Genomic DNA, 27,063 nt, shown 5'->3' on the forward strand with positions numbered 1-27,063 from the left:
AGTTGTAGTTTTACATAATGTCTTATTATTTAGCACATAATGATACATTTTGGGGGAGATTTATCAAAACCTGTGCAGAGGAAGAGTGGTGCAGTTGCCCATAGCAACCAATCAGATCGCTTCTTTCATTTTTCACAGGCCTCTAAAGAGGCCTGTGGAAAATGAAAGAAGCGATCTGATTGGTTGCTATGGGCAACTGCACCACTCTTCCTCTGCACAGGTTTTGATAAATCTCCCCCTTTGTTTTTATTGTCCAAGTGCATAACCTTACATTTATCCACATTAGCCTCCGAGCGACACATACCAGCGCCGATGCCGACACCCGGCACCCCGTCTTCGCCACCGGACCTCCAGGCTTGACTGTCTCTGCTATGCGGTGAGTGCACGTATGTGCTCTTTATTGTATTTCATTTACAAATCTGTTTAAAGGAGTACTCTGGTGCAGAGTATTCCTGCTCCGTCCTGCTCGGGCTGCAAAATAAATGAAAATGAACCATCACTCACCTTCCTGGGTTCCCGCGGAGCGCCACTACAGCTGATCGGTCCTCCGGTCCATCCTCTTCATACTTCCGGGTGTAACGAAGCGTCACATGGCGCTCAGCCTATTATGGGCCGAGGCAGAACATCGCGGCGGCCGGCGATAGGCTGAGCACCATGTGACGCTTCGTTACACCCGGAAGTATGAAGAGGATGGACCGGAGGACCGATCAGCTGTAGTGGCGCTCCGCGGGAACCCAGGAAGGTGAGTGATGGTTCATTTTCATTTATTTTGCAGCCCGGGCAGGACGGAGCAGGAATACTCTGCACCAGAGTACTCCTTTAACTTTCTGGCACCAGTTGATTAAAAAAAAAAAAGTTTTCCACCAGAGTACCCCTCTAATGTCTAAAAGAAGGTCTGCAAAGAGAGTCTCCCTCACAAATGAGTAGTGGTTTACCTTGCCGCAGGCCAGGAGGAAAAAAAAAAACTTTAGTGATCGAGAAACGGAGGTTTTAGTTGAACAGTTTTTTTTTTTTTTTTACCTTTCACCTTTTTATTTTTTATTTTGTTATCATCTCCTTGTTGGATATTTTTTTTTAAACTTGGGCTCATGAATTGTTAACAATCTTATTGTTTCTTACATCTTTACCATTCCTTTTTTGTTCCCTAAAAAATATACAGTATCTGATTGTTTCATATGGACAACTGCTTTACTTTTCTTGCACGTTTTTTTTTATTTTTAACTTTTTATGTCTTTAAACGTTCTTTATTCTTTATTCTTTCTCTCTCCCTCTCTTTCGCTCTGGCTGATGATTTTTTTTTTTTGGCAAACAGACGGGAGTAGTAATCTTTTTTAAACCTGGTCAGGAGGTGGTCTAGATTAGAAATTTTTTTTTTGCGTCAGTTGCGGCAAAATTTGCGCAAAAATCATAAAACACACGGGTAATAAATTAGTGACCACTGCAAATGGTCTAGCAACACCAAAAGTTGAAAAGGACGGATTTTGGAACTAAGCAAAAAAAAACGAAAAAAAAAAAAATGAAAAAAAAAACCTGCAAATAGAAAAGAAAAGAAAAAGAAAATAAAAAGAAAACAACAACAAAAAAAAAAAACCACACTAATAAATAACCCCCAAAGACTTCTATGGGATTCCGCACTCCCATTCACAATTCTGAATTTCCACTAGCGGAATTCCGCAAGTAGAAATTCAGAAGTGTGAATGGGAGTGTGGAATCCCATAGAAGTCTATGGGCTTTAATTTGGGGCAGAATTGGGAAATTCTGCCTTGTGAATAGACCCTAAGAGATCATTGCGTACATGTGCACATAGTGATTGGACCAAGTAACATGTACGGCCAATTTTACAAGTTGAAAGCAGAGAAAACTAACAAGCCAATGCCCCAAGCACCGTAAATTCGGGTGGGATATTTTACACCAGGCACGTGGCGCCCAGGATCCCAACACAAGAACAATTATATCTATTTTATCACTTATTTCCTCTTGTTTGCTTTTACTTAACCCCTTAAGGACTGAGCCCTTTTTCACCTTAAGGACTCGGCCATTTTTTGCAATTCTGACCACTATCACTTTAAACATTAATAACTCTGGAATGCTTTTAGTTATCATTCTGATTCCGAGATTGTTTTTTCGTGACATATTCTACTTTAACTTAGTGGTAAAATTTTATGGTAACTTGCATCCTTTTTTGGTGAAAAATCCCAAAATTTGATGAAAAATGTGAAAATTTAGCATTTTTCTAACTTTGAAGCTCTCTGCTTGTAAGGAAAATGGATATTCAAAATAATTTTTTTTAATTCACATATACAATATATCTACTTTATGTTTGCATCATAAAATTGATGAGTTTTTACTTTTGGAAGACACCAGAGGGCTTCAAAGTTCCGCAGCAATTTTCCAATTTTTCACAAAATTTTGAAACTCGCTTTTTTTCAGGGACCAGTTCAGGTTTGAAGTGGATTTGAAGGGTCTTCATATTAGAAATACCCCACAAATGACCCCATTATAAAAACTGCACCCCCCAAAGTATTCAAAATGACATTCAGTAAGCGTTTTAACCCTTTAGGTGTTTCACAGGAATAGCAGCAAAGTGAAGGAGAAAATACACAATCTTCATTTTTTACACTCGCTTGTTCTTGTAGACCCAATTTTTGAATTTTTGCAAGGGGTAAAAAGGAGAAAATTTTTACTTGTATTTGAAACCCAATTTCTCTCGAGTAAGCACATACCTCATATTTCTATGTTAATTGTTCAGCGGGCGCAGTAGAGGGCTCAGAAGGGAAGGAGCGTCAAATGGTTTTTGGGGGGCATGTCACCTTTAGGAAGCCCCTATGGTGCCAGAACTGCAAAAAACCCCACATGGCATACCATTTTGGAAACTAGACCCCTCGGGGAACGTAACAAGGGGTAATGTGAACCTTAATACCCCACAGGTGATTCACGACTTTTGCATATGTAAAAAAAAATTAATTTTTTTTTACCTAAAATGCTTGGTTTCCCTAAAGTTTTACATTTTTAAAAAGGGTAAGAGCAGAAAATACACCCCAAAATTTGAAGCCCAATTTCTCCCGATTCAGAAAACACCCCATATGGGGGTGAAAAGTGCTCTGCTGGCGCACTACAGGTCTCAGAAGAGAAGGAGTCACATTTGGCTTTTTTGAAGGAAATTTTGCTCTGGGGGCATGCCGCATTTAGGAAGCCCCTATGGTGCCAGGACAGCAAAAAAAAAAACACATGGCATACCATTTTGGAAACTAGACCCCTCGGGGAACGTAACAAGGGGTAAAGTAAACCTTAATACCCTACAGGAGTTTCACGACTTTTGCATATGTAAAAAAAAAATAAAAAAATTTACCTAAAATGCTTGGTTTCCCCAAAAATTTACATTTATACAAAGGGTTAAAGCAGAAAATACCCCCCAAAATTTGAAGCCCAATTTCTCCCGATTCAGAAAACACCCCATATGGGGGTGAAAAGTGCTCTGCTGGCGCACTACAGGTCTCAGAAGAGAAGGAGTCACATTTGGCTTTTTGAAAGCAAATTTTGCTCTGGGGGCATGCCGCATTTAGGAAGCCCCTATGGTGCCAGGACCGCAAAAAATACCCACATGGCATACCATTTTGGAAACTAGACCCCTCGGGGAACGTAACAAGGGGTTAAGTGAACCTTAATACCCCACAGGCGTTTCACGACTATTGCATATGTAAAAAAAATAAAAATTTTTTTACCTAAAATGCTTCTTTTCCCAAAAACTTTACATTTTTAAAAAGGGTAAAAGCAGAAAATACCCCCCAAAACTTGAAGCCCAATTTCTCCCGAGTACGGCGATACCCCATATGTGACCCTTAACTGTTGCCTTGAAATACGACAGGGCTCCAAAGTGAGAGCGCCATGCGCATTTGAGGCCTAAATTAGGGATTGCATAGGGGTGGACATAGGGGTATTCAACGCCAGTGATTCCCAAACAGGGGGCCTCCAGCTGTTGCAAAACTCCCAGCATGCCTGGACAGTCAACGGCTGTCCGACAATACTGGGAGTTGTTGTTTTGCAACAGCTGGAGGCTCCGTTTTGGAAACCATGGCGTACCAGATGTTTTTAATTTTTATTGGGGAGGGGAGGGGAGCTGTGTAGGGGTATGTGTATATGTAGTGTTTTTTACTTTTTATTTTATTTTGTGTGTTAGTGTAGTGTAGTGTTTTTAGGGTACAGTCGCACGGGCGGGGGGTTCACAGTAGTTTATCGCTGGCAGTTTGAGCTGTTGCAGAAAATTTGCTGCAGCTCAAACTTGCAGCCCGATACCTACTGTAAGCCTCCGCCCATGTGAGTGTACCCTGTACATTCACATTGGGGGGGACCTCCAGCTGTTGCAAAACTAAAACTCCCAGCATGCGCTGACAGACTGTACATGCTGAGAGTTTTAGTTTTGCAACAGCTGTAGGCACACTGGTTATGTATCAAGAAGTTTGTGACCTTACTCAGTGTTTCAAAACCAGTGTGCCTCCAGCTGTTGCAAAACTACAACTCCCAGCATGTACGGTGCATGATGTAAGGTGACTGCTGGGAGTTGTAGTTTGCAACTGCTGGAGGCACACCGGTCGTGAAACACTGAGTTAGGTAAAAAAAAAAACCTCTAAGTTTCACAACCAGTGTGCCTTCAGCTGTTGCAAAACTACAATTCTCAGCAGTCACCGACAGCAAACGGGCATGCTGGGAGTTGTAGTTATGCAACCAGCAGATGCACCACTACAACTCCCAGCATGCACTTTAGCTGTTTGTGCAAGCTGGGAGTTGTAGTTATACAACAGTTGAAGGTACACTTTTCCATAGAAATAATGTGCCTCCAGCTGTTGCAAAACCATAAGTCCCAGCATGCCCATAAGGGAATGCTGGGAGTTGTGGTGGTCTGCCTCCTGCTGTTGCATAACTACAGCTCCCAGCATGCCCTTTTTGCATGCTGGGAGCTGTTGCTAAGCAACAGCAGGAGGCTCTAACTCACCTCCTGCTGTTGCTTCATCGCTGGACTGTCCCTCGCCGCCGCCGTCGCTCCTGGGGCCCCGATCCCAACATGGACGCCGGGGATTGGGGTCCCCAGCACCCGGGGTCGTCTTCCCGCACCCGCTCACGCCCTCCGGAAGAGGGGCGGAGCGGGTGCGGGAGTGACGCCCGCAGCAGGTGCCCTGATTGGTCGGCCGGTAATCCGGCCGACGAATCAGGGCGATCGTGAGGTGGCACCAGTGCCACCTCACCCCTGCAGGCTCTGGCTGTTCGGGGCCGTCAGAGACGGCCCCGAACAGCCAGTAATTCCGGGTCACCGGGTCACTGGAGACCCGATTGACCCGGAATCGCCGCAGATCGCTGGACTGGATGCAGGGCATATCCATACGCCCTGCGTCCTTAAGAGGTTAAAGGGGTACCAGTTTAAATCAACTGGTACCAAAAAGTTATACAGATTTGTAGATTACTTCTGTTTAAAAATCTTAATCCTTCCAGTACTTATCAGCTGCTGTACGCTCCACAGGAAGTTGTGTTTCTTTCTGGAGTTCTTTTCAGTCTGACCACATTGCTCTCTGTTGACACCTCTGTCCATGTCAGGAACTAGGTTTGCTGTAGGGATTTGCTCCTGCTCCGTACAGTTCCTGACATGGACAGAGGTGTCAGCAGAGAGCACTGTGGTCAGACAGAAGAGAAATCCAGAAAGAAATACAACTTCCTGTGGAGCATACAGCAGCTAATAAGTACTGGAAGGGTTAAGATTTTTAAATAGAAGTCATTTACAAATGTGTTTAACTTTCTGGCACCAGTTGATTCAGTTGGTTTCACTGGAGTACCCCTTTAACCGTCTACTTGTACTTGATAGAAGATCCAGAAGACATAGAAGACCGTCAATAATTTATGATAAATGTATTCACAGTAGACAACGCCTCAGGGCGACGTCAGCTCCGATTATATCACGGCTTGTGATACCTTATAACAATGGAAGGTTTTTATTTTTTATTTTTTTTACTTTGACACACTGTCTTATAAATGATCACAGGGAATAATGAATATATTCCTACCCATAAGGCAGCATTCAATGATAGCTTTATCAATATTGTCACCGGGATGGGGCTATGTTACAATCTGACTCCAGCGTGACCCATGGAAAGAACTATCAGCGTGGCCCAAATTAACCTAGTGAACCCAGAGAAGCATTTATCAAAACCTGTCCAGAGGAAAAGTTTCTGAGTTGCCCATAGCAACCAATCAGATCGCTTCTTTCATTTTGCAGAGGCCTTTTCAACAATGAAAGAAGCGATCTGATTGGTTGCTATGGGCAACTCAGCAACATTTCCTCTGGACAGGTTTTGCTAAATCTCCCCTTTTGTTTTTGCCTCTATCCCCATCACTAGTCCTACAGCGCCGTCTGTTTTATTCCAGCACAGCTGCATCTGTACGTTTCATTACTGTAACTTGGTCATGTGATCACCATTTTTACTCTTCTTATTTTAGGGCCTATGGGTCACAACAGGATGTCAGTACTGACTATGACTTCCTGTGAGCAACAGAATGACATCATCACCTACCAGATCCCTCCTGCTAGCTCCCAGACCCCTTCCCACCCAGATCTGTATACTGCTGCTGCTATCTCTATGGGATCAGGATATATATTAGTTATACACAACCCATCTTGTTTCTTTTTCCTGTCTTTGCTGTGATTTTCCCCAAATCATGGGAAAAAATTTACGTATTGTACCACAAGTGTGCAAAATATGGTAAAAAATAGTAAAAAAAAAAAAAAATTGGTAAAAAAATTTGCAGTAAAAATTTAACATTTGTGCAAAATATTGTAAAAAACTTTTGTAAAAAAATTGCTAAAAAAATTTGCTGTAAAAATTTACCGTGTGAACACAGCCTAAAGACGTTAGATCTTCATAAAAAAAAAACCTCAATTGAATTTATAGGTCACATGACTTTCTCCTCATGGCAATATTTCTCTAAAAGACTTTGAATAAAAAAATGCCTGAAAACTGCACAGTATGAACTGACCTCAACCCACTTTTAAATTTTATTCACCCGTGTAACCTTCAGCACCAGCAGCCTGATGAGATGACCAGCTGGAGTGATCAAACATCTAATTCTCAGCCAAGAGGATTCATGGGAAATGTAGGCTGCATTACAGAACCCACATCATTGTGCACTTGCAAACCAAAAAGGAGCCTATCCCATGCCTGCCACAACAACAATAAAAGGTAAGCAGAAGGCATACATTCGAACCCTCTACAATATTTTCTAATAATAGCCTATGCTGCACTATAAATGCGAAAACAAAAAATAAAATAAATAATAATAGTCCCAGAGACCTTCTTTAAAGGATGGCCTTAGGATAGGCAGGGCCGGCTCTGCCTATAGGCAAAATAGGCAGCGGCCTAGAGCGTCTTCTCTCAGCCAGCAGCATGAGGAGGAGGTTTGTTACAGTGTGTCACTCCAGTAGTAAGCTAATTACATGAGGAGGGGGCTGGTTACAGTGTGTCACCCTAGTAGTAAGGTGGGGCATGTCAAAGGGTGGACCAATGGGCGGAGTCAAGGGGCGGCAAAATTAGCTTTTGCCTAGAGTGACAAAAATCCTTGCACCGGCCCTAAGGATAGGCGATCAGTATCAGATTGGTGGAAGTTTGCCTACTGATCAGCTGGGCATGGCCACCATGGTGGTTACCTAACTCAGGCCTATAGGAAGAGTGATTTCTTTAAGAATTATCACCATGTTAAAGGGGTACTCCGGTGGAAAATGTTATTTATTTATTTATGTTTTTTAATCAACTGGTGCCAGAAAGTTAAACAGATTTGTAAATTACTTCTATTAAAAAAAAAATCTTAATCCTTCCAGTACTTATTAGCTGCTGAATACTACAGAGGAAATTCTTTTCTTTTTGAAACACAGAGCTCTCTGCTGACATCACGAGCACAGTGCTCTCTGCTGACATCTCTGTCCATTTTAGGAACTGTCCAGAGCAGCGTATGTTTGCTATGGGGATTTTCTCCTACTCTGGACAGTTCTTAAAACGGACAGAGATGTCAGCAGAGAGCACTGTGCTCGTGATGTCAGCAGAGAGCTCTGCGTTCAGAAAAAAAAAAGAATTTCCTCTGTAGTGTTCAGCAGCTAATAAGTACTGGAAGGATTAAGATTTTTTTATAGAAGTAATTTACAAATCTGTTTAACTTTCTGGCACCAGTTGATTAAGAAAAAAAAAAACGAAAAGCTTTCCATCAGAGTACCCTTTTAATAACTGAACGTGACATTTAGACTTCACCTTAGAACATTGTTTCCTACCCAGGGTGCCTCCAGCTGTTGCAAAACTACAACTCCCAGCATGCCCGGACAGCCGAAGGCTGTCCGGGCATGCTGGGAGTTGTAGTTTTGCAACAGCTGGAGGCACCCTGGTTGGGAAACACTGCCTTAGAATGAGCATTTAAGTATATGAAGAGCAATGTAATTCGCTGTGACACTCCAGTTAACAAGGTTAGTGAAGACGTGGGATCAGATCTCATGGCCGTCAGTCCGGGGGGACGGATGTTGGTCCCTTCGCCTCCTGTTCTAATGATTCCAATTGTGTCTTATTAGAGATCTTATTGTCTCCCTCCAGCTCTTTGTGCTCTGCAAACGATTTGTGGCGCTAAAGCAGGAACAACATTGTGGATTCTAATCTCCTTTTCTACATTATATGAAAATGATATCAGGATCCAAAATAATATCTTGGTCCAGTCACCCCCCCCCCCCCCTCGCACATAGGACACATCACTGGGGTATATGGAGCTGCCAGACACCATATCCTATTAGATCCTCATGGTGATGAATGGCTGCAGAGCATCTGTATTGTTATTGTAGACACAGAAGATAGAGGAGAGATTGATAGCAATCTCTCATCTATCTATTGCTTGGCTCCCCAAGCTGGCCCGGGGCCCCCCGAGCAGAGCCGGTGCTTGTTGTGCCGGGTCGTCCTCCTGCCCCTATCCCGGTTCGGCAGCTCGCCCTGTTGGCCAGCCGGGCCAGCAGCGAGCTATATGAGCTCAAAATAGATATTACTTAGATATTAGGTACATATGAGAGATAGCAATGCAGTCATTTTCAGGGGCGACCGAAACGTTGCAGCATTGGGCGACCGAAATGTTGCACCTTATTGGATGGAATAAAACACTTTTTTTCATCACCAATTTTGCCTTGGAGTGCTGCAGCCTTTGCTTATGTTTGATATGTCTCTACAGCTTTGGACCCAGGATGAATTTTACTGCTGGTACCCGTCTTTTTTTTTACCATGGGGACTGTGCCGCTTCGCTTTTGTACTATAGATAGATAAATTGATAGATAGATAGATAAATTACCAATAAAAGCAGCACATCCAGGGATAATAAAATCATGAATTGGGGTGCCGCATATCCATTATGGGTTTATTCTATAATGTGCAAAAGACTATGTTTCACCAGTCTCACACTGGCTTTCTTTCCAAGAAACATATTCTTTTGCACATTATGGAATAAACCTACCATTTCTATTGCAACTACGTGGTTTGCTGCATCTATTTGCATTGTGTAGATAGATAGATAGATACGAGATAGATGATAGATATGAGATAGATAGATATGAGATAGATATGAGATAGATAGATAGATAGATATGAATGAGATAGATATGAGAGATAGATAGATAGATATGAGATAGATAGATATGAGATAGATAGATAGATAGATATGAGGTAGATAGATATGAGACAGATAATAGATAGATAGATAGATAGATAGATATGGGATAGATAGATAGATATGAGATAGATTTCTAGATATGAGATAGATAGATATGAGATAGATAGATGATAGATAGATAGAAGATAGATAGATAGATATGAGATAGATAGATAGATAGATATGAGATAGATAGATATGAGATAGATAGATGATAGATACTGTCAGGTCCATAAATATTGGGACATCGACACAATTCTAAATTTAGAATTCTTTCCCTGGTGAAGAAAACCCCCTTCACAACAGTTGGGCAGATGACGAACACTCTCCAGGAGGTAGGTGGATATGTGTCAGAGTCATCAATAGAAGACGTCACCAGAGGGAATACAGAGGGTTCACCACAAGATGGAAACCATTGGGGAGCCTCAAAAACACGAAGGCCAGATTATTGTTTGCCAAATGACATCTAAAAAAGCTTTCCAAGTTCTGGAACAACATCTTATGGACAGATGAGACCAAGATCAACTGGTACCAGAGGGAAGAGTATGGAGAAGAACAGGATCCTAAGCATACACCTCATCAGTGAACATGGTGGTGGTGGTGTCATGGCGGGGGCATGTATGGGGCCAATGGAACTGCTTCTCTTGTATTTACTGATCATGTGACTGCTGACAAAAGCAGCAGGATGAATTCTGAAGTGTTTCGGGAAACCTTATTTGCTCATATTTAGAAAAATGCTTCAGAACTCATTGGATGGCGCTTCACAGTGCAGATGGACCATGACCCAAAGCAAACTGCAAAAGAACCAAAGAGTTTATTAAGGGAAAGAAGTGGAAAGTTATGCAATGGCCAAGTCAGTCACATGACCTGAATCCGATTGAGCATTTCACTTGCTGAAGACAAAATTGAAGGGGAAAATGCCCCCGGAACAAGCACTGACTGAAGACAGTAGAGGGAGCCGAGCATCACCAGGGATGAAACCCAGTAATGTCCGCTGATGTCTATGCGTTTCAGGCTTCAGGCTGTAATTGACTGCAAAGGATTTGCAACTAGTGTTGCTCGCGAATATTCACAATGCAAATTTTATTCGCCAATATCGCATATTTGTGAATTCGCGAATATTCGCGAATATAGCACTATATATTCGCAATTACCAATATTCATTTTTTTTCCACAGTACACATCACAGTGATCATCCCTCTCTGCTTCCAGCTTGTGTGGTGTAAAGAAGGCTCTAATACTACTGTGTGAGACTGGCTCGCATATGTACATTTTCGGATATGTATATTTTCGCATATGCGAAAATAAAACGCGAACATTTTGAATATGCGAATTTAGCGAATATATGACGAATATTCGTCCATATATTCGCGAAATATCGCAAATTCGAATATGGCCTATGCCGCTCAACACTATTTGCAACCAAGTATTAAAAAGTGAAAGTCTGATTTATGATTATTATTCTGTCCCATTAGTTTTAGTCCCTTAACAAGTGGGAGGCACTGAAAGAAGCGAGCGAGAGACCGCACCACACCACAGTGCCGATCACATGACACACGAAGAAACACTGCGTCACAGGAAGAGATCAGAGGAGGCAGCAGGCACCAATGATGCAGATAAGAAGGAGAGGGAGAGAAAATGGCTGACAGTAGATAGATAGGGAAATATAAGAATGTTTAATGGAGACAATATTAATATTTATTAATTAGATAGGAAATAATGAGGATAAATGAAAATTACTCATTGGAATCAAGGCAATATGTGGCAATATTGATTAAATTAGAGATATAAGATATATATATGAAATAAGTAGAAAAAAGCAATAAATAAGGAATAAGACAATACATATGAATAAAATAGACAATATTAATGAAATGAATAAGATAATAAATAAATAATAAATATCTAATAAATAAATATTTAACAAATATTTAATAGAAAATAAACAAAATATAATGAACAATGAAATGAAAATGAAATAAATAATCTGTAATAATGACAAATATATAGAACAATAACTTAATTACTTTCAAGTAATTAAAGTCGAACAAGCATTATTTAAGCATATTAACCATAATATTTATGCTTGGGAAAAAACACTCCATTTTACCAGTTTTTACACCATCCTTTCTAAAATCCCGCTTCTCTGTTTTTTTTTGTCGGGTTTCGGACAATAAACTGTGGGTTTCTTGGAAAATGTCGGGTTACGCCCCTTTTTGGAGAAGCCACGCCCTAGCGTAGGGAATTCTAAAACACACAGAGTGATTTCTGAAATTGTCTGCTTTTTTTCAGGCGCACGATTGTTGCACAGGCGTGCGCCTAAAATTTTGTCCAAAAACCTGATTAAAAAGTGTCGGTTTCAGCTTTGTAAATGAGTGCCACAGTGTCTATTTGGGGATAAAAATCACATTTGTTTCTGTAATAAATTATTCATCCATTGTAATGGTATAAGTCTCCGTGCCGCAGGTGGTTGATCACATCTTCAACTTTTTGGGGACAATTTATTTAGCGCAGGGAAAGTAAGTCTAAAAATTTGTTGTGGATTTAATAAAACCACATTAGTTAATATCGCATTACTATGCAAATACAGCAACCGGGGGAGTTCTAATGGCCCTCATGAATGTTTAATCATGGAATCTGCATATTTACACAATAGTTAGTACACCCGATGATGTGATTTACATGAGGTCAGAACAGGCTCCAGGCTGATGTTGGCGTCCTCAGTTTTGTTGATGTGCGCGGTGGAGTGTGGGGGGGGTGTGGGGAGCGAGGGTCTTTATTATAGAATAGAGGGGCCCCTCCTTGTGTTCCTACCACTGTAACCTTCCTCCGGACAACATGGACTGGAATGGTAGTAAATCTGACTGACAGATGTTACAGCCTTTGCATGTTCTCAATGCCCATCGGGAGAGCGACTAGTGCCAACTTGAGTTGTGCCCTTCTCATAGGGCCCAATAGCAGGTACAGGGGCTGTTTCTTTATTTGTCCTTGGTTTTCACTTATTCCATCTAGCATGTCCTTAAAGGGGTACTCCACCCCTAAACATCTTACCCCCCTATCCAAAGGATAGGGGATAAGATGTCTGATTGCGGGGGTCCCGCCGCTGGGCAGCCCCCCGATCTCCCTGCTGCACCTGGCATTCATTTAGAGCGTCGGGTGCAGCGCCGGAGGCTTGTGACGTCATGGCCAAGTTGGAAAATGCAAATCACACGTATTGAGATTGTGAGATGTTTAGGAGTGCGCCCAAGAAGATTCATCTGAAACATCATAATCCTGAGTGAGTGAATACACACTCACTTAAAAAAGCCAAAATGGTAAAAATCCTCACCAAAAAAGATCTTTACATGGTGAAAGATCATACATATACTATGAGGAGATAAGTGAAATATTTGATGTCCTGATGAGACAACTCATTTGAAGGCTTAGGGGCGACCTAATAACTATGTATAAATATATCAGGGACCGTACAGAGATCTCTCCATGATCTATTTATACCCAGGACTGTATAACAAGGGGGCATCCTCTACATCTAGAGGAAAGAAGGTTTCTACACCAGAACAGACGGGGGTAGGAGCAGTGGGACTATGGAACTCTATGCCAGGGGAGGTGTCATGGTGAACTCTGTAAATTTAAATTAATTTAATTTAAAAGTGGTCTGGATGCATTTTTGGAGAATAATATCATTACAGGTTATGTATACTAGATTTATAGGGACAGAACGTTGATCCAGGGATTTATTCTGATGCCATATTTGGAGTCGGGAAGGAATTTTTACCTCTAGTATGAGTTTTTTTTTTTTGCCTTCCTCTGAATCGACTCAGTTGGGATTCATTAGGGTTATAGGTTGAACTTGATGGACTCTGGTCTTTTTTCAACCTTCTGAACTATGTTACTATGAAGGGGTTTGCCACTGTCTCGCCGTAGATAGCTGAGCGCTACTGTGGCAGCCACTGGTTGTTAGTAGACGTGCCTTGTTCCTTTTATGACGTCAGGGCACCATTTATCCGATCCATGGTCCGAAGGTGGGAAGCAGTCTTCCTGGGCCAGACACGATGGGTCAATAAACACAACGACATCAGGTTATGCTTACTGAGCTTGTGAAGTTGGTAAAACACAAACAGAGTGTGAGAGTGCAGCATACCCCTTGCGAGCCTTGTTGCCGTTCTGAGACTTGTGGTGCCTTTTACCGGACGGAACTGTAAAATTTGTGGTTCTGGTTAATAGGGTCCTTCCAAGGCACTGTAGACTATTCTGCAGGGTCATGTAATCCTCCCACGAGTGACACTTGTAGGATAACCAGTAGTGAACTGAAATAGGCCTCAGCTTAGGACACACGACACAGCACACCTGACTTAGCTGTGCTCAGGAGTCTGGATGGAACTAGTCTGACTAAGGCCGGGTTCACACCACGTTTTTACAGTACAGTTCCCGTATACGTGTTCAATTTGAAAACCATACGGAACCATATTGAAATCCGTATGAATTGACTCCATTGAATACCGTATGCCAAAAGATGCATCAGGTTGTGTCTGTTTTGCATCCTGTACGGTTTCATAATGGAGTGAAAAGTTAAAAACGTATATGTTTTTTTCTTAAAAAACGGATGCAACCAAACATCATTTGCAGCGTGGGAGACTTAGGACCCCGGTCTCTAGATCGTTCTCTAAATCGTAGGAGGGTCCCAGCAGACCCCTGTGATCATACACCTATCCCTTATCCTGTGCATAGGGAATACGTTGTAAAGGTGTGACAACCCCTTTAACTAGGTGAGATGTATTGAATAATACTACTATCACTATTATAACTATAAATATAAGTAGTATACAGTGAAACCTCTCTAAAAGACCACCCCCCTTGTAAGACCATTAGGGTGGTCGTCTGAAAGAGGTTTCACTGTACTTCTACCCGGCATCATCTTTTATGGGTTATTTTTCCAGATAATGTTCTATTTGTTTTGCAGTGAGGTTTGGGTTTATTTTCCCCTTTTTTTTTTCATTTTGTTCTATCTAAATGCCGTTCGCTCGTGAGATAAGAGTGAATTAAGCTGCTTTGCAGAGGATTTATGTGGATTTAATAGACTTGCGCAGGAGGTTTCACTTCAAAATCCCCGGTTGCATCAGATAGGACACAGCAGAAGATCCCAATGAAGGATTAAAAGCCATACTACTAAACTCAGTGTATATAAACTGTATATATTATTATTTTTTTTATTTTTGTGTTTTAGGTTTTTATAACTGCAAAATAAATTGACAGAATTTTAATTAAGTCGCTTTTTATCTATAGCAGTTGGATAAGTGATCTCAGGTCAAGATCATGTCTGCACCGGAGCGGAATCTGGAGGAATGCTTCTTCTGAATGGGAAATTAATAAATTCACATTTATTTTTCGTGGTTGCCAGATATGTCTTTGTTCCTGGGTATTTAACTTTATTTTATTTTTTTTCAAAATAAGATTTTATTATTTTCCAATAATAACAACAAGCAATAAACATCCAGTATTAAATAACATATGCAGAACAGTCTCTCCAGAAAGACAGAAAAAGGGGAGAGGAAAGGAAAGTAAGGGCAGGTGGTGTTCGTGAGTATGCCGGGTCCGCACGGTCCTCCTCCAGGTCGGTGACAGCATCAGTAGAGCAGCAGACAGAAGGTCCACAGGGTATTTAACGTTTATTATTATTCAGAATTTTCTTTCATTTTCTTTTAGCTCTACTATGGCATGCCTCTTATATTTCTTGCACAAATGTCCATAAATAACACAGTCACACAGTGCTGGAATTACGCCGCCCTACATGTGTAAAGCTCAACGTATGAATGTGTGGATAGTTAAATCCTACTTTACCATCAAGGTACTGGAAATATTATTATGCAAGTCTATGGGACTTCTTATACATCTTCTGATCATGTAACTCTTGGGCTGTGGAGATTGATTGGGACTTTTAAACATCCTGTCACAGATCCAACGTCATGGTAGAGTATGATTCAACTGTCCTGCAGGCACGTGCAGAGAATAGATAGTAGAGAGAAGACATTAGTGTGTGGGAGCATAGAGAGGTGTTTTGGGAGGAGGAACAGTCTATCACTGCTGGGGCTTCAGGAGATTGGCATAGTGTGTTCCAGGTTGGGTCCCCTAAAAAACACACCTGTCGTCCTGTTCTGTCAGGTGGATGTCACCTAACCTGTCTGCTCCTTGCCCACTATTCAGGTTTAAATGTATTATTTATTGCACTGTAATGTATGGTCAATGCACTTTTATGTTCTTGTACCTTAAAGAGATAACTTGTTTGTGCAGGAGAATGCTGAGGGGATCACATGTCTGCTTCAGCCAATCAAGGCTGCTGCCCTGTTCCCCTAAGTCTTCCTAGACTGGGAGGAGCTAGTTAGTCTGGAGGACAAGCCTAAGGAAATCCAGTTGCTGTTCCAGTATGCAGTGGGAAGAAGAGCCAAGAGAGCCCACAGACCTAATTTGCAAAAAAGAGGAGATGGAAAGTCTCGGGCAACTCCGGTCCATAAATCTACTGTGTAAATCTGGTGGTAAGACCTCATATAGGATTCCTAAATGGAGAGCAGAGTCAGGGTTTAGAAGTCTCATACAAGCTACACAGTCAAATCTAGGTCAGTCTAAAACATAACTCAGCAAGCAAGAAGCTAGTCAGTCAGCGAGGACTACAAGTTCAATAGTGCCTTAAAGTGCCTTGCACTAACTGTTAGACTATTCCTGTATATTTTTTGAAATTCCAGAGTAAAATTTAGTAGTTTCCCTAACCCTGCATCTGTGGTCATTCTTACCTCAGCGCTTGGCCCAGGAAGCTACTACCCTTGGAGTGTGAAGGTCAACACTACTCTGGTGTCCCAAACTCTATTCCAGTCACATCACCCCACCAGTATTAAATACACACCATCACCCCAGTTAGCCACCACACATGTTTCTTTTGCTCCTGGGGAGAATATAGTTTACAAACAAGTATTGCAATAATATGTTAGCCGAGTTAACCTGACTTTTTTAGAATCAGTACTAATCTGCTTTTTTTTGTTGTAATTTTTTTTTTGCTCTATTTAAGCATTAACAACCTGTGAAGGAAGGTGGCAAAAATGGCTGTTTTTCACAGTTGTAAAGAAGTTATGAAAGACAATTCTCCCCTGTTTTCCAACCAGGGAGCCTCCAGCTGGTGCAAAACTACAACTCCCAGCATGCCATGACAACGAAAGGAAAACAAAAGAAGGAACAGTCTGGATACTGCTTTTCTGTGTGGGAGAGGAGGTAAGTATACTTATATTTTGTTTTATATTATATTTGTGGGTATGAGGATACTACTGGGGGGAGGGGTATTACTGGCTACTGGGGGAATACTGGCTACTGGGGGCATTACTGGCTACTGGGTGGTTTATGGGCTACTTCAAGGGAGCAGTCAAAAATTGGATCGGCTATAGGTGCCAAATACTCTCGGTGTGCCCCTGTATAAAAGCAGTATGCAGGCAGATAAGGAGCGGATTTTTGTCACTGGGGGGGGGGGGGGGGGGGGGGGGGGGGGGGATTTGGGGAAAGGCAGTAGGGGGCGCTCTTCTCCCTCACCAATACAGTGGTAATTTTCAATACGGGCTCATTGAAATAAATCCATGGATTTTTCATTGTGTCGGCAGCGTCACTGCGGTCTAAAGCTGTGCCCATTTTTCATCCAAACAGGAAGGAGCAGAAGGCCGCGGCTTGTATGGGAGCATGTTAACTAATGCAAGCTTATAATTTGGCTGTCATGTTTATGGATGACTCTGCTACCTGAAAGCTGCAGGTATGAAAATCCTCCTTCCAGTTCGGCACCATCGGGTTACAGTAAACAGAATGGGCTTCAAAAGTGACAACCGCCTTCAGGTCAGTAGACAGTCAATGGGCAGTGACAGACTGCAGGACTGTGATAGGAGCAGAGCCCAGTGGGCTTCATTCTGGGGGTCGCATCCGTCCATCAATAAGCCGCTCACTATCGAAATACCAATCACCTAGAACAGTGTTTTCCAACCAATGTGCCTCCAGCTGTTGCAAATCTACAACTCCCAGCATTCCCAGACAGCCGAAGGCTGTCCAGGCATGCTGGGTGTTGTAGTTTTGCAAAAAAAAAAGTTAGGAGCCAGGATTCTGCACGTCACGTAACGTGATGTCTCTACGCAACATGATATGATCAGTCATTACTGTCCACTCATCTGCCTCTCTGTCACAGTCATTAGTGTCCCCTCATTCTCCTCAGTGTGTCACAGTCATTAGTGTCCCCTCATTCTCCTCAGTGTGTCACAGTCATTAGTGTCCCCTCATTCTCCTCAGTGTGTCACAGTCATTAGTGTCCCCTCATTCTCCTCAGTGTGTCAGTCATTAGTGTCCCCTCATTCTCCTCAGTGTGTCACAGTCATTAGTGTCCCCTCATTCTCCTCAGTGTGTCACAGCCATTAGTGTCTTCTCATCTCCCCTGTGTGTCACAGTCATTTGTGTTCCCTCATCTCTCCCCTGTAACAGTCAATAGTGTTCCCTCATCCCCTCCTGTATGTCAATCATTAGTGTCCCCTCACCCCCCCCCCAGTGTGTCACATTAATATGTGTTGCCTCATCTTCCCCCTGTGTGTCCCAGTCATTAGTGTCCCCTCATTCTCCTCAGTGTGTAACAGTCATTCGTGTTCCCTCATCTCTCCCCTGTAACAGTCATTAGTGTCCCCTCATCCCCTCCTGTATGTCTGTCATTAGTCTCCCCCTCATCCCCCTCTGTGTGTCAGTCATTAGTGTCCCCTCACCACCCTGTGTGTCATAGTAATTTGTGTTGCCTCATCTTCCCCCTGTGTGTAACAGTCATTAGTGTCCCCTCATATCCCCTGTGTGTCACAGTAGTTAGTGTTTCCTTTTTCTCCGCCCTGTCTGTCACAGTCCTTAGTGTCCACTCCTCTCTTTCTGTGTGTCACAGTCATTAGTGTCCCCTCATTCTCCTCAGTGTGTAACAGTCATTTGTGTTCCCTCATCTCTCCCCTGTAACAGTCATTAGTGTCCCCTCATCCCCTCCTGTGTGTCAGTCATTAGTGTCCCCTCACCCCCCTGTGTGTCACAGTAATTTGTGTTGCCTCATCTTCCCCCTGTGTGTAACAGTCATTAGTGTCCCCTCATCTCCCCTGTGTGTCACAGTAATTAGTGTTCCCTTTTCCCCGCCCTGTCTGTTACAGTCCTTAGTGTCCACTCCTCTCTTTCTGTGTGTCACAGTCATTAGTGTCCCCCATCTCCCCCCATGTGTCCTAGTCCTTAGTGGTCCCTTATCACCTCCTTGTGTCACAGTCATTAGTGTCCCCCATCTCCCCCCATGTGTCCTAGTCCTTAGTGGTCCCTCTTCTCCTCCTTGTGTCACAGTCATTACTGTCCCCTCATTTCCCTCCCCCTGTGTCTCATTCATTACTGTCCGCTCCCCCATGTATCCCACTCAATAGCGTCCTCTCATCCTCCCGGCTGTCCAGGCATGCTGGAAGTCGTAGTTTTGCAACAGCTGGAGGCTCCCTGGTTGGGAAACACAGATAGAGTCTGAAAGTTGTGAATAAATGTGACCTCTATATTAACACCTCACTGTTCCATGAAGGGTTAACAAGCGCTGCTCTTCTTCTCGCATGGTTCCCTTTCAGGCATCAGATGGAGATCAATCACTGCTGGAGGGCACTCCGCTTTTCAAGTTACAAAGAGAAACACGAATTGTTATTGCAGTTTCAGGTTCAGGCTGAAGGATTAGCATGTATGCCTAGAGGAGAATATTCCAGCTGGCTGGTGTAACAGTATGCAGGGCACACGCCATACCTCTCCAGAGAGCCGTGGTGCAATACGTTATAAAAATGCAAAATAGCGTGATTTACACCGCGCGCAATAAAATACAAAGTCATCTCCTATCTCCGCCGTGATTAGAAAGAATTGATTGGTGGCAAATGTAATGAATGCTAATTCTCCGCTATAAATCTATTTCATTCTCAAAATATTTTTTTGCAATGTTAATGACATCAGAACCTGCGCCTGGGCCGGTGCCACCTCGGGGGTGACATCTGGGAGGTCACTTAATTGTTCAGTCTCAGACAATAATTAGTTTAGAACCCCCGAAGGGCAGGGGTTAATTGAGACTTTATTGTTTCTTTCTCGGCGATGCATTAACGTGAACGATTAATCTGGCGATGTCCTCGTAGATCTATATTTCATTTGCAGAGAGGAAGGCACTCATTCTAAAAAGCATCCGTACAGCATTATACAGTGCCCGACATCATGGAGTAAAGCAGAACACACACTTTAGAAGTGTGGGCCAAAACTACCAATTTCGATGATACATGCCACCCATCTACCTTGCTACCTACCAACATAACTACCTATCTGGTCACCTACCAACATAGTTACCTACCTGGGTACCTACCTACATATACTATCTATCTGGCTACCTACAAACATAACTACCTACCTGGCTACCTACCTACATAGCTATCTACCTGCCTACCTACCTACCTACAAAGCACTCTACCTGGCTATCTACCAACATAACTACCTACCTGGCTACTTACCAACAAAGCTATCTATCTGGCTACCTACCAACATAAAAACCTACCTGGTTACCTCGCTACATAGCTATCTACCTAGCAACCTACCTACATAGCTATCTACCTGTATACCTACAAACATAACTACCTATCTGGCTACCTACATAGCTATCTACCTGGCTACCTATCAATATAACTACCTACCTGGCTACCTAACCAACATAGCTACCTTCCCGGCTACCTACCTGGCTGCCTACCTACATAGCTACCTCCTGGTTACCTACCTACATAAATGGCTACCTTGATACCTAACCAGCATTGCTACCTACCTGGCTACTTACACACATAGCTACCCACCAGGCTATGTGTGTAAGTAGCCAGCGTGAGGTTGCCGAAATGTAGCTGTATGTGGGAGTGAATAAATACCACTTTTTTTCACCATTTTGGAGTGCCACAGACTTTTCTTCAAGTATATTCTCTGGGTCCCTTACCAAGACCAACAGCTGGAGGCACCCATACACCTTTCCAGGAGTGCTACCATCTCCAAACCTACCTAGCTACTTAGTTATTTATCTACCTACCTACTTTTTTCTTTTTTATCTACCTGCCTACATAGCTACCTACCTACATATCTACCTACCTTCTTACCTACATGCCTAGCTAGCTACCAGGCTACCTACCTACCTACCTAAGGATCTATTTGCTCATATACCTGCCTATGGGGGATATACCTACTTAATGGGGGACCTACTAACCTAAACCTGACCACTTCTACTGTGCAGGACACCGTGGGGGGCATTATTACAGTTTGGGGCACCTCTTAAGGATGCAGGGCATACCTGTACCTGCTCCTGCTCCCGCGATCTAACGCAGGGTCACACGGTGACACCGCGTCATATCGGGTCACTCTGGGTGGCTAGCGGTAGCTGGGACTCGTGGCTAATACCGGACATCACCGATCGCGGTATTGTCTGGTATTAATCCCTTAGACGCAGCGATCAAAGTTGATTGCCGCATCTAAAATGTAAAAGAATAAATCCCGGCAGCTCAGTCGGGTTGATCGGGACTGACACGGTGAAACTGCGGTGGCCTGATCAGCTGAGGAAACATGAGGAGGGTCCCTACCTTCCTCCTCTGTGTCCGATCGCCGATTGATTGCTCCAAGCCTGAAATCCAGGCTTGAGCATTCGACCGCCGAAAACACAGACGAATGGAATGCAATGGCTTAGCATTGGTCAGTGCCTGCAATCAATGTACTGCATGTTAAAGTCCCCTATGGGGGATATAACATTGCAAAAAAAAGTTTTAAAAAAAAGTTAGTAAAGATGATTTAACACCTTCCCTAATAAAAGTTTAAATCACCCCCCTTTTCCCATTAATAAAAAAAAATAATAACTAAGAAAAAAATTATAATATAAACATATGTGGTATTGCCGCATGCATAAATGTCTGAACTATAAATATTTATTGTTAATTAAACCTCAATGGCGTACCCGTAAAAAAAAATCCAAAGTTCAAATTAGCATTTTTTTGGTCACGTTTTATACCATAAAAAAATGAATAAAAAGCGATCAAAAAGTCTGATCAAAACAAAAATGGTGCCAATAAAAATTTCAGATCACGGCACAAAAAATTTGCCCTCATACATCCCCATATGTGGAAAAATAAAAAAGTTATAGGGGGTCAGAAGAGGAAATTTTTAAACATTTAAATTTTTGTGCATATAGTTATGATTTTTTCCAGAAGTGCGACAAAATCAAACCTATATAATTTGGGTATCATTTTCATTGTATGGACCTACAGAATAAAGAGAAGGTGTCATTTTTACAGAAAATATGGAAGAAATGGAAGCCCCCAAAAGTGACAAATTGTTTGTTTGTTTGTTTTTTCAATTTTTTTGCACAATAATTTTTTTTTTGTTTCGCTGTAGATTTTTATGTAAAATGGCTGATGTCATTACAAAGTAGAATTGATGGCGCAAAAAAAAAAATGCCATCATTTGAGTCTGTAGGTGCAAAATTTTAAGGATTATGATTTTTAAAAGGCGAGGAGGAAAAAATGAAAGTGCAAAAACGGAAAAACCCTGAGTCCTTAAGGGGTTAATGGGGGACCAACTAACCAAAACCTGACCACTTCTACTGTGCAGGACACCATGGGGGGCATTATTACAGTTTGGGGCCTATGAATGGAGAAATTGTAAAAATGGGGATTCTGACATTAATTCTATTGTTTGTCCTTCAGATACTGAAGAGATTACGTTTTGGCTGAAAGAAGTCGACATGGTGGCCTGAGTTGGTTGAAGAAGAAAAGGAAAGAGGACGACGCTGATCTGAAAAGACATAGATTGTGAGTCAGTCAATTTAACTGTATGGTAAGGAGGGGGTGGGGGGTGATACAGCACCTCAGGGGGCAAGGGGCACTAGGTACGCCTCTATTTGTGTATCTGTTTACAAGGACCTTTATGTGACATATTGACATCTCATGTTTGACGGTCATGTACGATCTATATACAGTATCTACCAGACATCATTATGGTTTAGCTCCGTCTAGTGCGATCATATCGTAGACACGTGACCACCAGTCTTTACTTGACTTGCACTGAGTTGTATACAGTAAATGACCCCCGGGTAGGATATATTCAGGCTATAGAGATTCACATGACTGACATATACTTTGAAGCCAGCACGGTGTATAATGACAGGGGAGATGATAGTAATCTGCTGTATCTGTTTGGAGATTCTTTCATGGTGTTATCAGGGCAAGACACAACATGTGGCTTTCAGCTGCCTACTGACACTATTAGAGCGACACATAATGTCACGGGGGAGACAGCTATAAGAAGCTATTATAATTGGGGTGAGGGTGTGATGAGGGCAGATGGAATTACCCTAGGGGCAAATGGCATTAAACCCTTGTGTTCGTGACGCCAGGGCGTGGTTTAACCGCTTCACCACCCGAAGGTAAACTGCTGGATCCTGGGCTAGGCACAGGGGCAAATAATGACTCCGATGCCAAGTTACGGAACAACGGCAGCTTTACTGAGTCAGACAGGTGTAACAGTCTTTACAGCTTGGCTAGGCCCACAGAGGTGACCAGTGACTTCAGAGACCACAGGGCTTGCTGGGACTTATGGTGGACTTGGGCAATTTGATGCAGAGCCACGCTGACTTAATATATTTGACTTGGACTGACTTGACTATGACTGACTTCACCCCTTTTGTAGCTTACCAGGCTTTGACTCAGACCTGGGGGGTAGCGGACTTGTGGATCCGTGGCTACGTGGTAGACTTTAGGCCTCCTCTGGACAGGGCAGCTAGTCGGCCGGACAGGGCAGCTAGGGTACAGGGGTGCAACTCCTGTACTGGAACACCGTGTAATGATCAATGATCTCTCCGACAACCAATTTTAAATGTGCCATATATGCTTGTGGGTAAGTATTCATACCATATATACTTTAAACATGTGTTTCCTAACCAGGGAGCCTCCAGTTAAACTACAACTTAGCTGCTATTGAGTAGTAGCCATTTCTTTACCACGGTTTTAGGTCCGGTCAGAAAACCGGATACGGGGCAAAAATGAGCCGACTGGAGTCACTATATGACTCCGGTCGGCTCATTCAAAGTGAATGAGATCGAGTCGGGCCAGCGGTCCCAAACAGCTAACTGAGCTAGCCGGGATTACTTTTCTCCCGTGCTGCGATCAACTTTGATCGTGGCGTCTAAAGGGTTAATACCGGACATCAGCCTGATCGGCGGTGTCCGGCATTAGCCACAGGTCCTGGTTGCTGATAGCAACCAGGACCTATCAGGTATGGTGACATAAAACAGGAGCGGGCAATGGACATCAATATATGTCCATTGTCCTTAAGGGGTTAAAAGCAAAAGAAACAATCTGATTGGTTGCTATAAGCAACTGGTCAACTTTTCCTCTGCACAGACTTTGATAAATCTCCCTCATGTTTTAAAAGTAGTAAAAGAAACCAAAACCTATATAAATTGGGCATCATTGTAATCGCATGGACCTACCGTATTTTTCGCCCTATAGGACGCACCGGCGTATAAGACGCACCCAATTTTTAGGGGCAAAATCTAAAAAAAATAAAGATTTTGAACCCAATAGTGGTCTTCAACCTGCAGACCTCCAGATGTTGCAAAACTACAACTCCCAGCATGCCCGGACAGCGCATGCTGGGAGTTGTAGTTTTGCAACATCTGGAGGTCCGCAGATTGAAGACCACTGCATAGGAGGTAATACTCACGTGTCCCCGCCGCTCCGGACCCGTCACCGCTGCCCTGGATGTCGCTCCATCGCTGTCGCCGTGTCCCCGTCGCTCCGGAACGTCTCTGCTGCCGGCCGGGTATCCTCGCTCTCCGTCGCCGCCATCACGTCGTTACGCACGCCAACGCACGTACGCGACGACGTGATGACGAGGAATGAGAGCGCCGGCCATACAGGGGATCCCTGAACGGAGAAGACACCGAGGAGGCAGGTAAGGTCCTTCCCGGTGTCCTGTAAGCACTAACCCGGCTATTCAGTCGGGCTGTTCGGGACCGCCGTGGTGAAAACGCCGGGTTAGTGTCACTTTCCCTTCAGACGCGGCGGTCAGCTTTGATCCCCGCGTCTGAAGGGTTAATACAGGGCATCACTGCGATCGGTGATGTCCTGTATTAGCCGCGGGTCCCGGCCGTTGATGGCCGCAGGGACCGCCGCGATAGGGGTGTATTCGCCGTATAAGACGCACCGACTTTTTCCCCCCAGTTTTGGGGAAGAAAAAGTGCGTCTTATACGGCGAAAAATACGGTACATTTTAACTGTAAAACAAACTGGAGGCATTTACAAAGAGTGGTATGAATTCTTAACTGTTTTAGAGCACAAAAGTTGCGGCGATAGTTGCGGACTTGTGCCAACTTGATCAAACGGCGCACAGACTTTGATGAATTTCACTGTTGCAACTTCTAAAAAAGTTGCAGATTTTGTGCGGACGTTCGACTTTTTGTGTGAAAAGTCGCATATACCCTGACTCAAAAGTCACACAGAAAATGTAGGGCAGGGCTGAATTGACCTGAGCAAGTGTCTATTTCTGGGATTGTGCGACAATTTTGTCACAATTTTGCGACAATTTTATGACTTTCGCACTTAGTAAATCAGTGTCCACTGCACAAAGTGCTCTAAATGGGTAAAAATCATGGAAACGTTTCTAAAGCAATTGTGCGACATTTTGTACAGCAAAAATAGAGAAAAAAGCTGTTTAAATTGTAGTTTATTTCTTTTTTTTTATTTTGCCCCACAAAAATGTTTATTTTTGTCTTGCCATGGATTTTGGGGTAAAATGAGTGATGTCATTACAAAGTACAATTGGTCACGCAAAAAACAAGCCTCTTATTGGTCTGTAGATGATACATTGAGAGACTTATGGCTATTAGAAGGCGAGGAGGAAAAAAATTAAAACATAACATTTTTAAAATCGCTGTGTCCTCTTAAACAAACCAATAATGGAAAAATATGTGATGTCCCAGTACGGGATATCATCCTATAGTCCTGTCAGGTTGAGTCCCTAGGGCTCACATGCAGTGTTCCCCCATAACGTGTATAGGTTGTACATAAAGTGTAAAGGACCTTTGATATGGTCACATGGTTATTAGTCACATGATAATGATTGTCATATGTTAAAGTCGCATGTTTTGTTACCCAGAGAGCACCAGGTGACCAGATGACCCGCAGCTAGCCTATGGGATCCTTGCACAGCCCCCTTTATAAGGAAGGGAGGAGCTGCAATCTGTCTCTTTTGCTACTGTCACGTCCGGTCCAGATGTCTCAGAGCCAGTGTCCAGCACATCTGGAGGCCCCAAGCCTAAATTACAGCCACAAGTCAGTAAGTCAAGTCATTAGAGATGAGCGAACTTACAGTAAATTCGATTCGTCACGAACTTCTCAGCTCGGCGGTTGCTGACTTTTCCTGCATAAATGAGTTCAGCTTTCCGGTTCTCCGGTGGGCTGGAAAAGGTGGATACAGTCCTAGGAAAGAGTCTCCTAGGACTGTATCCTCCTTTTCCAGCACACGGGAGCACCTGAAAGCTGAACTAATTTATGCAGGAAAGGTCATCAACTGCCGAGCCGAGAAGTTCGTGACGAATCGAATTTACTGTAAGTTCACCCATCTCTACAAGTCATCTCTGTCTGCTGTCACTATCCTCAGTCAAGTCTATTATAGTCAGCGTGGCTGTGTTAAAGTCTGTTCAAGTCACTGCAAGTCCCAGCAAGCTGCGAGGTCCCCTGTGTTACTGGTCACCTCTCTGGGATTCTGGCCTAGCTGTAAAGACTGTACCATCTGTCTACCTCAGTAACAGCTACCGTTGGCCTTGGACTATTATTTGCCCTGCCTAACCCAGGACTAGCGGTGCTACTTTCGGGTGGTTACATAAGCAAACCACGCCCTGGCATCACGAACACAAAGGGGGTTAATACCATCTGCCCCTACACCTCACAACTCACCCCGACACCACAACTATACTACAAAAAAAAAAAAAAAAATACAGAAATTATTCCTAGCTACGCAATTCTGTTGGATTTTTCTGACCAGAGCTTAAAATTTGTTAAAAAAAAAAACAAAAACCTTCAGCATTTTAATAGGTTTCAATAATAAATCTGTTGGAAAACACTATGAACGCGCCCACTTTATTGGGTAACAAAAAATGGAATTTGTGGGGTAGTTTGGGTTTCTTCTTGCATAGTGTTGCAATGTGCTAAAAGTTTGGCGCACAAAAGTTTTTTGTGCCCCAAGATTCTGTTGCGAAAGCCATCGCTAAACTGTCGGGGTGGTAATAGTAAATCT

The 27,063-nt window shown here is 43.0% G+C and overlaps 1 protein-coding gene and 1 long non-coding RNA gene across 7 annotated transcripts in view; one reads left to right on the plus strand and one right to left on the minus strand.

The window, feature by feature from the left end:
- The window catches only part of KAZN (kazrin, periplakin interacting protein), a 563,135-nt gene that overhangs the window by 265,221 nt on the left and 270,851 nt on the right, over nucleotides 1–27,063 (minus strand). The gene's annotated exons all lie outside the window — the stretch shown is intronic.
- LOC130294386 (uncharacterized) lies at nucleotides 227–19,627 on the plus strand. 3 transcript variants are annotated; one of them, XR_008848479.1, is made up of 8 exons: nucleotides 227–376; nucleotides 7,063–7,223; nucleotides 14,992–15,124; nucleotides 15,223–15,363; nucleotides 15,997–16,238; nucleotides 16,766–16,965; nucleotides 17,389–17,571; nucleotides 19,344–19,627. It is a non-coding gene; the product is annotated as an uncharacterized LOC130294386 (long non-coding RNA). The 3 variants fall into 3 exon arrangements; XR_008848480.1 differs by having other exon boundaries at nucleotides 17,389–17,491; XR_008848481.1 differs by having other exon boundaries at nucleotides 16,860–16,965.

This window comes from Hyla sarda, chromosome 10, assembly GCF_029499605.1.
Source record: "Hyla sarda isolate aHylSar1 chromosome 10, aHylSar1.hap1, whole genome shotgun sequence".
Taxonomy (NCBI): Eukaryota; Metazoa; Chordata; class Amphibia; order Anura; family Hylidae; genus Hyla; species Hyla sarda.